At 39.5% G+C, this 15800-nt stretch overlaps 1 protein-coding gene across 2 annotated transcripts in view; it reads left to right on the top strand.

Moving 5' to 3' along the window:
* LOC128251701 (stAR-related lipid transfer protein 13) overlaps positions 1-15800 on the top strand; it is a 99048-nt gene that overhangs the window by 1513 nt on the left and 81735 nt on the right. The gene's annotated exons all lie outside the window — the stretch shown is intronic.

The following is a 15800-nucleotide window of genomic DNA, read 5'->3' as shown; positions in this document are numbered from 1 at the left end:
TGTAGTTTGTTTACACTCTTGTTGGGTGGTGACTTTGCCCTCGTCAGTTGCCTTTCGTTTCACGGGAATAATTACCAAAAAGTGCACAAACAAATCGATTTGCATATTTATTAAGAACTCAGCTAAACAACAGAGTTTCCGGTTCTATGGTGCGTCATCGGTGTCGATCGTTTTTAACCCCCGAGACACAGGGGACCCGTTTTGTCTGCCAAAGCAGCAACTCTTGATATGGTCCGCCCTTTATTATTTTACAGCATAGCCACCTTATAAATACATATATAAACTCGTTTCGTTTTCGTCGTTTCTGCCTTTGTTGTTTATACTCCACATATGTACCGATAAGTATGTAAATAAGTTCGAAACGAAACACTTGTGCTGGGTGGTTGATAAAATAGCAAATTTCAGGTAAATAAAACTGAAACAATATTTCGGTCGGCCTGGCATTATTCTTCTGGCTGGGAAAGACCCACAAAAAAACTATACTATACATTAAGTAAGTTGAGCAAGTTACATTAAATTGATCAAATTTAGGAATCTATGAAAGTTTTGATTACAATACTTATTTTTTCTAAATACCAATTTATGTGAATTATGTGAATTAAATTAAAGAATCGGAATATTTTAAATAAACCCAAAATCCACACATTTTCCTGCTGAATAAAAATTGTATCGATTTGAAATTACATATTTTAATTACTTTTAATCTTCAATTCTTTAAATATTTTAAATCCACCCAGATAATAGATTCCATCTGACTTAGTATTCAAAAACTTAACTACAGCAGCCTTCTATGAGCTTTGAAGGTAATCTCATCCTGATATTTCCACTGAATTTTAATTAACTAAAACAATGTTACACCCAATCCAGCAGCTTAGAAGTTAATCTGTTCCCCCGGTTTTCTCCGATCTAACTCAATCGCTTTCCCTCTGTTTCGCTGCTCACAAACATTTATCAGGCGGGGCAGGTTCATCAATTTCTTGTGTGATAAATGTCGTACAAGAATTTACACAAATATGCATGTCTGCTGCTCCAGCTGCCGGGTACAAGCTGAGTTGACAAAATGATTTGTTTGGGCGCCAAGCTCACGAGCATCTTTACGATCACTGAGCGCCACCCTGAACTTACGACTAGAATCTCGGAGTTCCGTCTACAGTCTGGAGCCCAAAAACAGCCACTAATTCCAAACAGTGTAAGGCATTATTTATTTTTAACTGAGGTCATCAGCGTAGACATCACATCGTCTATTACAGAAACGCCCGCCTCTCTCGCTCACCCCCTAGAATCATTCATCTCAACGTGCTGTGAGTTCCCTCCGGTTCTCCAATTCTCCGGTTCTCTGTGCTCCGATCTCTATGCTCCATTCTCGCTCTCCATTTTCCGATATCTACACGGAAACAAAATGTGATATTTGATCTGATATTATAGGAGTGGAGTTTAATATCAGTTTGTCTCCAAGTTATTAACGTTTTATACAATTTGTAAAACAACGAGGCATTAATATGAAATCCATCCCATCACGTCTTGTTCTTAGTTATCTATAATCCGAAACAGATGTTATATCTTTAATGTAAATTTATATTTAATTTTAATATTTGTTCCTCTTAAGAGTGTAACTTATATATAAAACATTCTCTTCATTATTCGATGTCTAATTAGAAAACAAGGCATATTCAAGCAAGCCTATTCATGTGTTGTAATAAAACATATCAAATAATTCTTATAAGATTATGTTTTGAAGGAAAAAATGTATTTACTATTTTGATTTAATTAAGCGATATAATAATAACAAATAATAACAAACACCTCTGAATATATTCTATTTTAAAATCATTTTGGAAATACCTTGATTTTTTCTGTGTACAGTTTCAAGTTCTATAGTGTTGTTCTTATTTAAAAGTTAATGTGCTTGGTGCTGTTTTTGTTCAGCTGTTGAACTCGAACTCTCACCAAATTATGCCACACACATACACTCGTGGATAGGGGTAGCAAAGCGGGGGAAAGAGGGGTCGAACAGTTTCAGTTGGGTTTACAAAGATCCAAGATCCAAGATCCAAGACCCAAGACCCAATGCCAGCGGGGCCAGCAAACATTATTTGAAATATTTATGCTTGACTTTTGCGCCTCAATGACTTTTGAATTGCCTTGCCTTTGGCTGCCAGTTTTTACACACACGTGTGTGCGTCTGCATCTGTATCTGTATCTCTGAATGTGTTTTATGTCGGTTCTTAAAGATACGCACAGATCTTTGTGTATATTTCTACATGCCGGCGCACATATGTTGCATCAATGGATTTTCTGGGATCTACGAAACCAAACCCCACCAGTGAAAACTAGGCAAACATTAAAGACACATTAACCTGCTTTTAATTTGTCAATATTAGCTGGTCTCTGGTCTCAGGTCTCCGGTCTCTTCTCGCCCGAGAAGAAAGGCCTTTCTCGGGTTCTCAGGCCACACTTTTCATTTCTTTCGGCCATCGTTGGAAAGTGAGGCAACAAATAAGATGGGAAACAAAAAAAGGCAAAACAACTAGGCAATAACTCTGCACGATAGACCCAGCGTGTCTGGATGCCTGAATGTTGACCTTTTCACAGCTGGAACCATCTCTCACATCACATCACATCGTTCGCGAGCTGGGTTCTTTTCGGTCCTTCTGCATTTTGGACCATTGCTCGGCCGCTTGTCAATTTCTGTCAGTTGCTTGTCAAAAAATTTGTTTGGCTGTAAAAAATGCAGTGAAAACGTTTAACACAGACCACCAAAAAACAAAACAAAAATCTAAAAAAAACCAAACACGATTTTCATGTAAGCCATCCAGAAAATGATTGACGAACCACACTGACAAGCCGACTGACTAACTTCTCCTTCCCAGTACAATGTGCATACTTTTACATATGAACTATAGTACTGTAAATTCCCAGTCCCCGGCTGCATAATTAACATTTTTGACCAGAGCTTCGTGGTATGTGTGTGCTATAGTACTACACCCATGTCCGTTCGTTTGCCCGGTCTGTTTGCCTTTGTTTACAGCGTAATTTGTTGATAAATAAATGTGAAAATGCAAACAAATCGGGGAACAACAACCACCGTGCTACGCAATCGACGTCCGCTGACTAATGGCCCCCGCTAATCTAGCGCTCTCCCATTTCCACTCCATAAGGTATATGACTTAAGGGCCCATTCCGTTGGACACGTAGAAATATTGGACGAATTTCTGTTCGGCTACTCCCTTTATGGCATACTTGAAATTTTGCCAATTTGTCTCAAACTGACACGTCTGCTGCGTAGGTTCCGGAGTCAATTTTTTTGTCACCTTAGAAATTGAGGTGGAAATATGTGAAGGGCGTCGCGCTGAGGCGCCATTAAAAATGAGCCAAATTAGCATTTTTAACGAACTCGGTTATTAATTTCTGCTTTTGGCGAAAATCACCAATTCATTCACACTCGCTGGCACGGCAGGTGATCTTTCAGCGATGATCTAATCCGCAGCATTCAATTGCCGTAATTAGGCTCAATTAATTTGGCATAAAAGCGGAAATGGAAAAGTGCTGGTTCGGACGTATGCAAAAAAACAAAAAAAAAAAAAAACAGCCAAGAAAACCCAAAAAAAAAAAAGCATCGGAAAAAATTGTCTTAATGATAGACATTCACTTTTTATGGACGCGCGAGGTGTGTGTCTTAATGGAGTGAAATTTCTGGTAATTGAGCGCGACGAGCTTTTGACTCTTGGGTGCGCATTTGATGAATTTTGAGCGAGTCCATATATTTTTGCAGCCATTTATTTATGTTGGCTTTGTTTTTGGCACGGCTCAGTGCCTCGGCTTCTACCTCGGCCCAGCCTTCTTCTTTGTATTTTGCCTTTGCTTTGCTGTGGCTGCCGTTGCTGCTGCATTTGTTATGCAAATCAAGTGCCGCCATATGTATGAAGCAGATATACGTGTATACATATGAACTAAGAAACTGAAACGCTGCTACAGCCAGTAGTATACAGAGAGAAAAAAAGTCTTCTTTTTGGGCTCAGCTTGGGTTATGAAAGGTGCAAAATACTTTTTTTTACCAATTTGTAATCATTTAAAACATATTAAGATGTTTCTGTGTAATGTTTTGTTAAAAAAGTTTATGAATTTTAGAACTTATACTTTTCATTTATTAATCATTTTATTTTAATCAATATAACCTTCGAAGTTAAAAACTTTATTTGGGTTAGAAAGAAATAATGCGGAATTTTCTTTACTAGTCAGATAAACTTAATGTAAGGAAATCATAAGATTTTTCTATTATAATACATTAAAATATAATTTAAAAAAACAGTTTCTCTTAACTCTTTCAAGTTCTTATTAAATATAAAGATGAGTTTAGTTTTTAGATGGTCCATATTACACTTTATTTTTATTTTTGTTCTGTGCACTGGTGCTATAGTTGGACCTGGAGATGGAGTTGGCCGGACCGGGCCAAGTCGGTTTGGGCCAACTCAGGCCGGCACACCACACAAAATTGAAATAAACTGAATCCGCGAACTGGTTGTGTAGGCAGCTCACGTACAAGGTCTTCAAATATGGCTCTTTATTTAGCCGTCGTTGCTGGTCTTTTCTAAGCATTTTTCTTCTATTTCTTGTGTGTTGGATTTTAGACGCTATAATAGCATTAATTTACCATACAATTTCATATTTATGGCCATTGTACGCTGAAGTGCAACTCGCTTTTAAACTTTGTTTTGGTTTTGCTTTTGACTTTGCCTTTTGCCTTTTTGTTTTGTATGTTTTATTTTTTTTCCCCGATTTGTGCAGTCTGCAGTTCCTGAGTGAGCGAGTGTCGTGCCTTCTGTGTGGGCGGTTTGTTTACTTTTGCGCCCCATTTTTGGTTTTTAATTAAGTTTGTTGTTTCTTTCAGCTACATTCAAGCCGCCCTCTCGATTGCTCGCCTTCCAATAATTGATTAATTTCCAGTTAATTTTTATAGCAAAACCTTTTTTATTTGCTGAAGCTTGGCGATTAGAATATGTATGAATCATGACTACGTGATAAACTGGCAATGGTCGGGCGTAAATAAGTTGTATATGTACAATGTACGTCCTAGGCAGGCGATTAATGCATATAAACAAATATTCTTGAGTGCATATAAACTGATAGACTCACGTCCCGCATTTTTTTTTGCCTTAGAGATGGGATGGCGCCGCAATAAAAAATAATTTTTCATGACCTTAGTGCGGCAGTGGGATGATCTCATCACTGATAGTAAACTTGGGTTTAGTTGGCTGAACTTTCGATGGTGATTGGCGATTGCCATGTGCTGGGGTTATCATTTGTGTCTTTTTTACGAAATCACTTAGAGGTTAACATTCTAGCCGCATTTATTATTGCTTCTTATTTTTATTGGCTTTGCCTTTTTTTATGCTTCCTTAACTTTCATTTAACATTCTCTTAAAGTGATCTCATATTGGAAAGTGAAATTTGCTAATTCTTGTATAAATGCCATTTCTTTTCATATTTAAATTACTAATTGTGTTTATTTATTTCTTTACAGGTTGGTTGACTTTCCCATTTCAGAATCGTAAGTTTAAGGCAAAGTTTCTCCCTATTTATTAAGCACGAAGCTGAATTAAACATTTTCGTAGACGTGCATTTTCGCTGAGAGTGCTATCGAAAATAAATAGCGCCATTTGCGATCGCCGGACTGACTCACAGACATATATACGTACATCAGCCGTCTGCCGAATGCAATAAGAAAGTCGGTCCAACTCAAAATTGTACATATTTTTGACAAGCTGACAGCGCTAAAGACGCTCGCTCCCCGGTGACGTAATTGCCGGGTAAAAGCAGTAAAAAAAACCAGAAAATGCGAGGTATCGAGAGCAGAGCAGTTTCGAGCTGAGCGTGTGCAAATTTACTTTGTGAACTTTATCACCGAACTGTGCGAATTAGTCATACGATCGAACGCGAACGTTTTGCTTTTGCACGTTTTTTATTGCGGTTGCAGTATTTCCTTTCTCAGACAGCTGAGAAGTCCATTAGCCGGGTTGAGAACTTTTTAGCGTCCAGTCAATAAAGCGAGTTTTGTCTGTTTGCAATACCTAGTGTTTTGTGGGGCATTAAGTTAAACAACTTTGGGATCTCTAAGAGTTGGATAATTTCTTCAATTTTAAGCAGTGACTAACTCGATCTACCCAAACATTCACATTTGGTAGCAGCCATTGTTTTATAGAAATCATTTATTCTTACACAAATATCTATATGGTATTTAGAAACTATTAATCTCCTCTGCAGCTGTAGAATTTAACTATTGTAAATATATTTGATGCTTCATATGCTAAGATTTTGTTTTGAGTACCAGGTATTTAGCTGTCGAATAGCACTTTTACTAGGCCTGGCTGCATGAATGAATAAGTGAATGAGTTCATCGCTTTCGGCGTCAGCATTGGCCATTTCTGTGCCGTCTGTGCTGCTTCGTTGTTTAACCAAATAATAAGGTAAAAACTGCCATTGCGTGGGCTCTAGGAACTTAGTCATCTGCCAGTCGGGGGAGCTGCAGCCTAAAGAGTTGACTGCACTTTGTCAGCACAGGCACTGGCACAGGCACAGGCACAGCAAATGCACTGAACTCGACTGATAAGAGACAGTGTTTAGTTTGCAGCACAACCAGCAGCGGAGGCAGTCTTCTCCACCGAGAAAGACAGCCACAGACAGACAGCCGTTGGAGATAAGGAAAAGAGTTGCGATCATCGGGGAAAACACATTTCCAATTTGATTTATGGCATGTAAATTTATGGAAATTTACTGCGGCCCGAGCATGATTCTCGGTAAGCCAAGCCAAGCCAAGCCAAGCCAAGTCTGATAATGTGTGGAAACCCAGCAGATAGTTTTCCACCGCTGCCGTCTGTGTGCGGCGCATTCCAATTATATTATATCATGTGCTCGCAGCATTATCGCATATGGTAGTGTATATGGTGCTGACTCGCGATTCTAGTCGATATGTAAAGACCAAAACAAGTTGTTGAACAAGTTTCGAAACGCCTTTTGCTACCGCTGCACGGAGAAAAAAACATTATCAGCTGGATATCCTCCCATAAAATTAACCAAATAATTATTACAATTTTAATTTTTTCTCAAAAAATTTGAAAGTTACGAGAAATTGTAAGGAAGAGTAATAAATAGTTTGGGAAATAGAATAATAGTGCAATAAACATTAATTGAAATTGGAAATATACGGAATACGCCATTTTAATTACCAAAATTTTATATTTTTCCCTGTGCAAGCGTACATTACGTAGATTTAAAGCTTTTATTCCGAACACCCAGAACTGGCCACTACAAAGTATGAAAGACAAGTCTTAATTACCCAACATTTATTTGTGTTTTCATTAAAAACTGTGTGTATATATACATATGTACACACAAATGTACCAGTTCGTTCGTTTGCCTGCGGCGCTAATGAACTCGCCGTCGTCTTGTTAATAATTATTGAAATTTTTGGTTGGCTCTTTTTATTTTGTTTATTTGCTGCCTCTGTGTAGTTGCTTTTAACGCGTTCAACTGGCTTTTGAATTGATTTCGGCAATTAAAGGCCCCCAAATGAAATTGAAAACGTTGAAAGGCATTCGGTTGCGCGCGAAAAAATCGTTTTAAAGTTATTATAAATATTATTGCGGGACACTCGAGTTCGGTGATTGATGGTCGTTCGATGGCCGATCGGAAATGTTGCTTTTAAATATTTTGTTTCACACGTGCGTAGCTTTTCTCTGTCTCTGTCTCTTTCTCTTATCACAGGCGTTCATTAGCTGCTGATAATAAAAAAAACAGTTGTTGTTGGGCCTGCTGCTTGATAATCTCTTTTTAAAAAGCCACTCAGATAGCGCCGGGCTAGTTCCATTTGATTTTGTTTCTCATTTTCTTATTTTCCTTCGTATTTTTGTATATTTTTTTTCGTAATTTTTATCTCGTCTGATAAAGGCTGGCGTTATGTATTTGTGACTTAATTAGTTTGCCGGCTATATACGAGTAGGTGGGCAGCTAAAATCGGACCGGATCTCTGTTGGCCATCGAAAAAGTATCAAAACAACACCAACAAGAACGACCACCGATTTCCAGAGAAGAAAAAATTAATTAGAGACGCCGCCGTGCCGCTGATAAGCAAATACAAATAAATAAACACAGAAACGCAAACAAATAGAGAAACATATGGCGGAGTTCCAAATCCAAACACCGACTTGGTTGCTTTAAATTAGTGGCATTTACTATGTCGGGTAGAACTTTCTTCTTGATTAGTGGGTCAGCAGAAAGGAAAAGAGGATCTAATTATACACAAATGTGACAAGACATTGCATTAGTCATTATACAGAGAGAAAAAGTATACAAAGTATTGTGTTTAAAAAACTATGATTTTACTTATTAAAAATGTATAAAGCCTAAATTAAGGCCATAGTAAGGTTCAATTTTGGAACGTAAAAAAAATAAAATGATAAAATTTAATTCTTTGTTGTGTAGTCTTTGCTTGATTTTGAAAATTTGTTCGTAATTTATCCTATACCCTGACCACCGGTTGACTTGTGCGTCAGCCTTGAACAATTGCCAAAAATTGCCAACGAATTAGCTGCTGTTTTTCTTTCTTTTTTTTTTGACGCCACGAGAGATTTATAATTCCGTCTATCGGAAAAAAACAAAAATTAGTTATAGATATAGATCGCCTAAGCAGTGCTGATCCCGGGCAATAAAATAAAAAATCCGCAGCAATCAGCATTTCTCCATTTTGGTTGTCAAAATCGATTTAATTTTCACGTTTTTCATGCGCTCGCTGTTATTTTTCATCGGATCGTAAAAAGTTTATATTGCGATTGAGTTGCAAAGGCTACAAATGTCGCCATTTATAAATACCCCAATGAATTGGTTAAGGTCGAAACGGGCATAAATCTGTGGGCCAACATAAGCGGGCATAAATATCCAAGGAGACATGGACTTGATTTTAACGACTTTCCAAAGTTTTATGAATGAAATTTTGGGTTTCTGTGTGGATGGAGCGGGATTCAGTGTGATCGAAAGGTATGAAAGGAATGCTTTATATGCCCGCAAATGATGTCACTGCCTCCGCTGTTGTTGCTTACACTGGTGCCTGGATGGGCCATAAATTATCTAGTTATGATTTACAGCCCCGCCAAGTAAATGCAAATATGTGAGCCTATTTGCATGCCGACAAGTCAATCACCACTTGACGCTGATATATTTAATCGCCAATGGCCGAAGCTTAAAAAAAAGTGCCCCGCCGCTCATTATAGAATTTATAATTAAATGCAATTATTTACAACTATGTGTATGAAGGCGGAGGCACTGACCACTGACCACCGATCATCGACCATCGACCACTGGATGGCTCGGCATGCTGATGTTGATAATGAAGAGCGTCCGCCAGAGCACAAACCGCAGTTCTGTAATTATTTTTATTTTTTACAAAATGCCCGCGACACGCTCTGTTTGAATTGAACAACGAAAACAAGTGATTAGATGCCAGCCAATTTCAGTACTCACTACGGCTTGTTGTCGTTCTGTGGCCTATGTTCCTATACATAGATACAGTGTATCTGTATCCGCGAGTCCGCTGTGCGGACAGTCGAACAAACGCGTTTGCTGATAGACGAGCCACTGGCCGCCTGACTGACCATTACAAATGTTCACTTAGTCGGGCCACAGATATGGCCATATGGATATGGATATACCACTAAAACCGCAGTGAAAGAGTTAGAAAGGGAGAGGAGAATGGAGAGAAAGAGACTTTTGCATCGTCTGCCGCTTGCAGTTTTTATTTTCACATTTATTTTCCTTTTTTTTGTCGTTGTTGATTATTTCTACAAAAGCCACTAATGGATTTTGATATGCACAACACAGCAGCACCGTATCACACACACGCACATACGCATATTTCTATTAAGATGATGCGACCGGCCACTCTAAGCCATTCTCCAATCTTACACTTTGCGAAACAATATAACCATCATAATAATAAATTCACATATCAATCTCTTTTTAATGTAAAAAAAATTTAAACGGTTTAGTTTCTTGACTTTTATTTAAATTATTTTTCTGGTTATATTTTTGAATTCCTCATAATTATAAACTTTTTGTTTCTGCATTCCATTTGTATATATTTATTTCTCAAGTGCCATATAACTTTTTAGCTTTTGAATTTTAATTTTTGGAATTTCAACGTATTGGTATACAAATTTTTGCCACTTTTTCATCATTGCCTGTTTATTAGTTTAGTTATAAACTTACTCAACTGTCCCTTAACTTTGACTCATCACAGCTTTCCTGCATTTTATAGCTTTAGAGATTTATCTTCTTCGAAACACATTTTCAACCCTACCTTAATTTAATCACTATTTTCTCTCAGTGAAGCCACTCCACTCCTTTTTGAGTCGCTGCTACTTTATTTGCCGGACTGGCGGCCACGTCCAGCGGCATGCCAGATAAAGTTCTTGCGCTTTTCGGTAAAAGTGCAATCGTTAGAATGTGAGTGGTGTGGCGTTGGGTTTTCGAGTGGATCGAGGGGAACGGCAGGGAACGAGGGGAACCGAGGGGATGGTCACCGATCGGCGGCGACGACCCGCTTAATTATCAAAGACATTTTTCTCAATGGGCTTGGCCGGACCGCTGATAATACCCCTCTACCTCTATATAACCAGGAGTGGCCGATGGTCCGATGTTTTCGTTTTTAGAGGCGAGGTCAAGCGGCCATTTGGCCCGCCTGTCAGCTGAGTGATCTAATGTGCTATCCAGGAAGTGCGGACAGTCGCAGATGTTTGCCAAAAACACGGCAGCCGGCTTTGTCAGCCTCTTTTGTGGCAAACAAACAACTTAGGGCTCAGCGGCATTAAGGTGCCTGGCATAAACAAGAAGGGAGCGAGTGCAGCCAACACTAAACTAATGGCAATGGCAGCCACGCCGGCGTAGCACGGTTCAATGAATTACTTCATTAGTGCAGGCGTGTTCCGTGTGGCATGCGTTGTATCTCAAAGATACTCGTACTCTCCGCTGTGGCAGACAGTCAGCTTGGTCCGCTGAGCGTTGCCAACGTCTGCCAGTCAGCCAATCTGGCACTGAAAAAAATACCACACAGAATGCAGCAGATTCTATGGTCAAATTCAGACTTATGTCACTAGTCTTTTGGATGAGAGGTTTTACCAATTATTAATAAGAGAAATATGAAAGAAGGAAATGTTCTTGTTCTTGAATTGACAATATCAAAAAAGCTAATTAAAAACTACATTGAATCGTTTTTATGTTCGTTACAAGCTTTAGAGTAACAAACATAATTTAAATATGCTGCTCTCATTACAAAATAAACATGCTTATAAAGCTTTTAAAGCACGATGTTAATGATCATTAACTAAGAATTTTTCATATTTTCTATTTATGTCATTGACATTTTTGCTCAGTGTCCTAGAGTTCTGGGCCCTGGCACTGTGAAGTGCAACTCACAACTCTCATGTTGCCATGTTGGCCTGGGATCGCGTCAACTGTGCGTGGAAATTAGCTGCTGATGTTGCTTCTCGACTACTTCAGTTGGCTGTCCTGGAGTAGGACTCCTTGGGCCTCTAGCCTGCCGCCTTAATTGCGGAAGTTATGAGCATGGAATTTTAATTATTTCACTCGAGAAGCTCGCTCCATCTACTGTCCTTTTTCTTTTTTTTTTTTAGTTTTGTTGGCTAGCAGTTTACTGTTAGCCTTGCTTGTTTTCGGGGTCTCGGCAAACATCCGCCAGCCAAACCTTTTCACTGTTTGCATTCTTCTGCTGCCGCCGAGAAAGTGTCAAGACGAATGATTGCACTTCTCTACGCAACGGAGAATGTCTCTCCGTGTTTGCAGTGTTCCCAATTTTCCCCATATTTAGTTCTAGACGTGACACTTTCGACTGCTGCGCTTTCCACCAGAGCTTTCCTCGTGATCCGTCGACCAAGTTGTTTGGCCTGTTCTTGTTCCTTTGTGTGTTGGTGTGGCTCGCCAGTGTTTGCTTATTTGTGGGACAGATGCGTTGGAGTCGCTGCTCTGGCATCTGAGTTACTTAAGAGGGGCTCAGTTCAATGGAGCTCAGTGCGCTCGCTCGTCAATTCGTCATTCGTTCAGTCAACTTCCTGGCTTGTTTTCAAATGCAACGGCAAGAGGCAACAGCAACAGAAACAGCAAACAGCAACAGCAACTGGCAAACTGGCAAACAAAAAGTAAAAAGCCCAAGACTTGGCCAAGAGCAGCTGATGTTATATGTGGCTGCCTTTTGGAGATGGATGGAGACGTCGTTTAAGATTAAGACGACTTCTTTTTACAGCCGTGTGTGAGTTGCAGTTGCTGCGGTTAGTGCGTGTTGCTGCTGCTGCTGCTGCTGCTGCTGGCGAGGTGAGTGATGATGATGAATGTGTTACAACGAAGGTTAACGACTTTCAGCTTTATAAACACAAACTTACAGACTCACAGCCACTCAGCCACACAGCCCCACAGAATCACTCGCAGCTGATAAAGCTGACTCTCTTCTATTGTGGCCAAGAAGTGTCGTCGTCGTCTTTGTGGATCGTGTGTGTGCCAGCTAATTAAGCCGCCAACAAGCTAATTATAAGTCGCGTCTGGCACTCTAATTGCAATTTAAATAAATGTGGCAGGCGGTCGAGCCGCTTTGGCCAACCAGTTTGGCATTTGGCCAAAAAGGAGCGTTTTAAATTTCAATTTGTACAAGTCAGCGCGTTGTCAATGCACTAAGAACTCTCTCTCTCTCTCTCTCTTTCTTCTCTTTCCCTCTCTTAACAACTAAATTACACTTGTCCGCATGTTAACAATCTATACACTCGCACACATTCCGGCCAAACCAGCAGCAAAGTTAGTCACTTGGCCCAGTCGGTTTGTCTGAGAGAACCGAGATTGCAATGGGGTTAGCAGCGCAATCTGCTCAAATATAGATAGCTAGTTAGATGCCTGGCAAACGAACAAACAAACAAACAAACGGACAAACAACTATTCCGCCAGCAACACAGCAACATGTGTAGCCATGTAGCAACATCGCAGCAGCAACAGCAACACCAACAGCAACAGCAGCAGCAAAAACAACAACCGGCTTTGGGGTATTCTAATTGCGCACAAGCTTAGCAGCTTTTAGTTACTTTGTAGACTTTTAGTTGCCAGCGATTTTTGCATAGATACATTCACTACATCGCCGATACAAAAATAGAGCCGGGCAGCTGGCCCACAGACTGCTAATTTATGCAACGGTCTTAGTCCGGATCGATACAATAAATTGCTTGCCAAGTGTGGCCGAATAAGTGTTCTATTGATTTCTGCAACACCTTGTCTTCAAAAGGCCAAACTAACTGACTAACTGTTCTGTCAAAATGTTTCGGCCTGCCCACGTTGGTCGTTGGATCGCTAGATCGTAGGATCATTGGGTTGCTAAAAGACAGCAATCTGTGCACAGCAAAAAAACAACAACATTGTGAGTACCCGAAGAGAGGTATCAAAATAATGAAGTATTAAATGGGTAAGGGTAATATATATCCAATTTAAGTTTAAAACAAACATTTATGATTAGAGAATATATTTTTATAACAATCAAACACATCATTTAAATATACCAAATATTTCTTTCTGTATGTGCATTGCATGTGGCATGAAATTCAGTTGAAATAATGACACACCCGTTCCGATTCGAGATCCCTGTGTGTGTGCGAGTGTGTGCCATATAGATACAGATACAGTCAGAGCCACAGATACACATCTCTCCAGCCCATAGATTTTTTCACTTGAAAATGAAATGAAAATTACTGAACTGTAACCATATGTGGCTTCATGCTGCTTTATGTTTAGTACTCTATGTCAGAGTTGGGTTCGTTTGGCTATGCCAAGAACGTTGTGGGCCCCATTAAAATTCATTTAATTATGCTCATAAAATAAACCACAGACGAGCAATTAATTTGGCAAATAAGTGAGGCCAATTGTTTGCGCTTTAATTTGATGTTCGGCCAATTCGATTTGCTCTTGGGTTATCTTCGCTTTTTTATTTAGGGAATTTTCCATTTTTATGGTTATTTTAATGCCAGTTTTTGTGTAGTTTTTTTTTTTTGTGGGACCGCCCACAATTTATTTGCCCATGCTCAAAAAAAAGGTTAATTACAATTTATTGCCAGTGCTTTTGTCGTTACGCTCACTTGATCTCTTTCAAAGTCCCTGTCCTACGATCGCACAATTTTGATTGGGAACAAACGGCAGGCAACGTCAACAATTTAATTGCACATTTGCATTAGAGTGGAAAGTCTGACTCGTGGCCTGTCATCAGGGATTGCTACTGTGGCAGTTGCTGTAGATGCTGATGTTGCTGCTGTAGATGTTGATGTTGCTGCTGCTGCTGCTATTGCTGTTGCTGTCTTTTTGTTGCTCCTGGTGAGCGGTTTTCATTACAATTGCCTAGCACAGGCCACGTTTGATTTCTTAATTGTCGCTAAATGCGGGACTCGCCAAACATTGTCTTTAAGCCAGACAATGTTACTCCTGCTGCTGCGGCTGCTGCTGCTGCTGCTGCTGCTGCTGCTGCCATTGTTTTAGCATTATCGTCGATCATTTTGTTTGCAATGAGTTTTTGTGGTTGCTGAGCACACGAAATGAATGTTTGGGTACTCACAGCTGTAAAGGAATTGTCGAACGAGCGGCGACCATGGTGGTAATTTCGGCAACCAAACGGCAACCGTATGCTGGTTGCTGCTTGAAGTGGGGTCCACATTTTAATTGCTTCTATTTCAATTTATTTTTATTTTTATCCAAGGGAAACATTAAGTGCTGACAACTCACCCTTAAATTTAGATACCTGCATAAGTATTCAATTTAATAGATCGCTCGCTTTGGGGTTTCGCTCTTTTGTTTCCATAAGAATGCATAACATTGCGTAGCAAATAACAAAAGCAGTTTGTCATTGTTTCTAAACTACGCTTAACTGATAAATGATACTCCGACACGCCCACATCCGCCCCTTTTCAGACCCTAATTATGCGCAAGAAGCAGCCAAACTTATGTAATCCCCACCGCATTTTAAGCCTCAGTTCGCACCCACTCCGAATGCCACACTTTCACTACTTAAAACACTTAAATAACTTATATTTAGTAATTTCGGACGCGCTTAATTTACATTGAAATATAATTTTCGATTTGCCCCTTTTAATGTTTCCCAGCGACAGTTTCTAATCTCTTTCGTTGACATCGAAAGGCAGTTTTCAATGGACTTTTTCCCTCGGTTTTTTAATCGCTAAACTGTCTCATAAACCCCGAATTTTATTTGACAAGCGCGTTTGGCATACGAAAGCAGATGAGAAAAAAAGACAAGAAACGAATTTCTTTTTGATAGAAACTGCGAGTGAGAGAGGTCACTCGCGTGGCACATTAGTGGAAATTATGACGATTTTTCCCAATACAATAACTCAAAGTTATGCTGACAGCAACGAACCCGCTTATTATTAATTCAATTTGCTTTCGATTATCACCGAAAATCCATTCGATCGCATAAAATCCAATCCCAGACCAATTCGGTTAGCTGAATCGCGTTTTGAGATGTTAATGCGCCAGCGGTGAGCTAATCTTTGTGATTTAGGTGCCACCGAGCAATAGACTTTTGTCTCTCATTATTTATGAGCGTAATTATAATAATTTTTATGCAAACTACGGTATACATTTTACGTAAGCCGCCACTTTAATTAAAGTTGAAGCAGGAAGTTGGGTTACTTCAGTGCCGAAAACATAACGAAATAATATATATAAATTGGACTGGGATTATAGCCCCTTTTTGGGGC

Source organism: Drosophila gunungcola, chromosome 3R (genome assembly GCF_025200985.1).
Source record: "Drosophila gunungcola strain Sukarami chromosome 3R, Dgunungcola_SK_2, whole genome shotgun sequence".
NCBI classification, from domain to species: domain Eukaryota; kingdom Metazoa; phylum Arthropoda; class Insecta; order Diptera; family Drosophilidae; genus Drosophila; species Drosophila gunungcola.
Note: the sequence above shows the minus strand (reverse complement) of the source record. Positions and strands in the feature narration are given on the sequence as shown.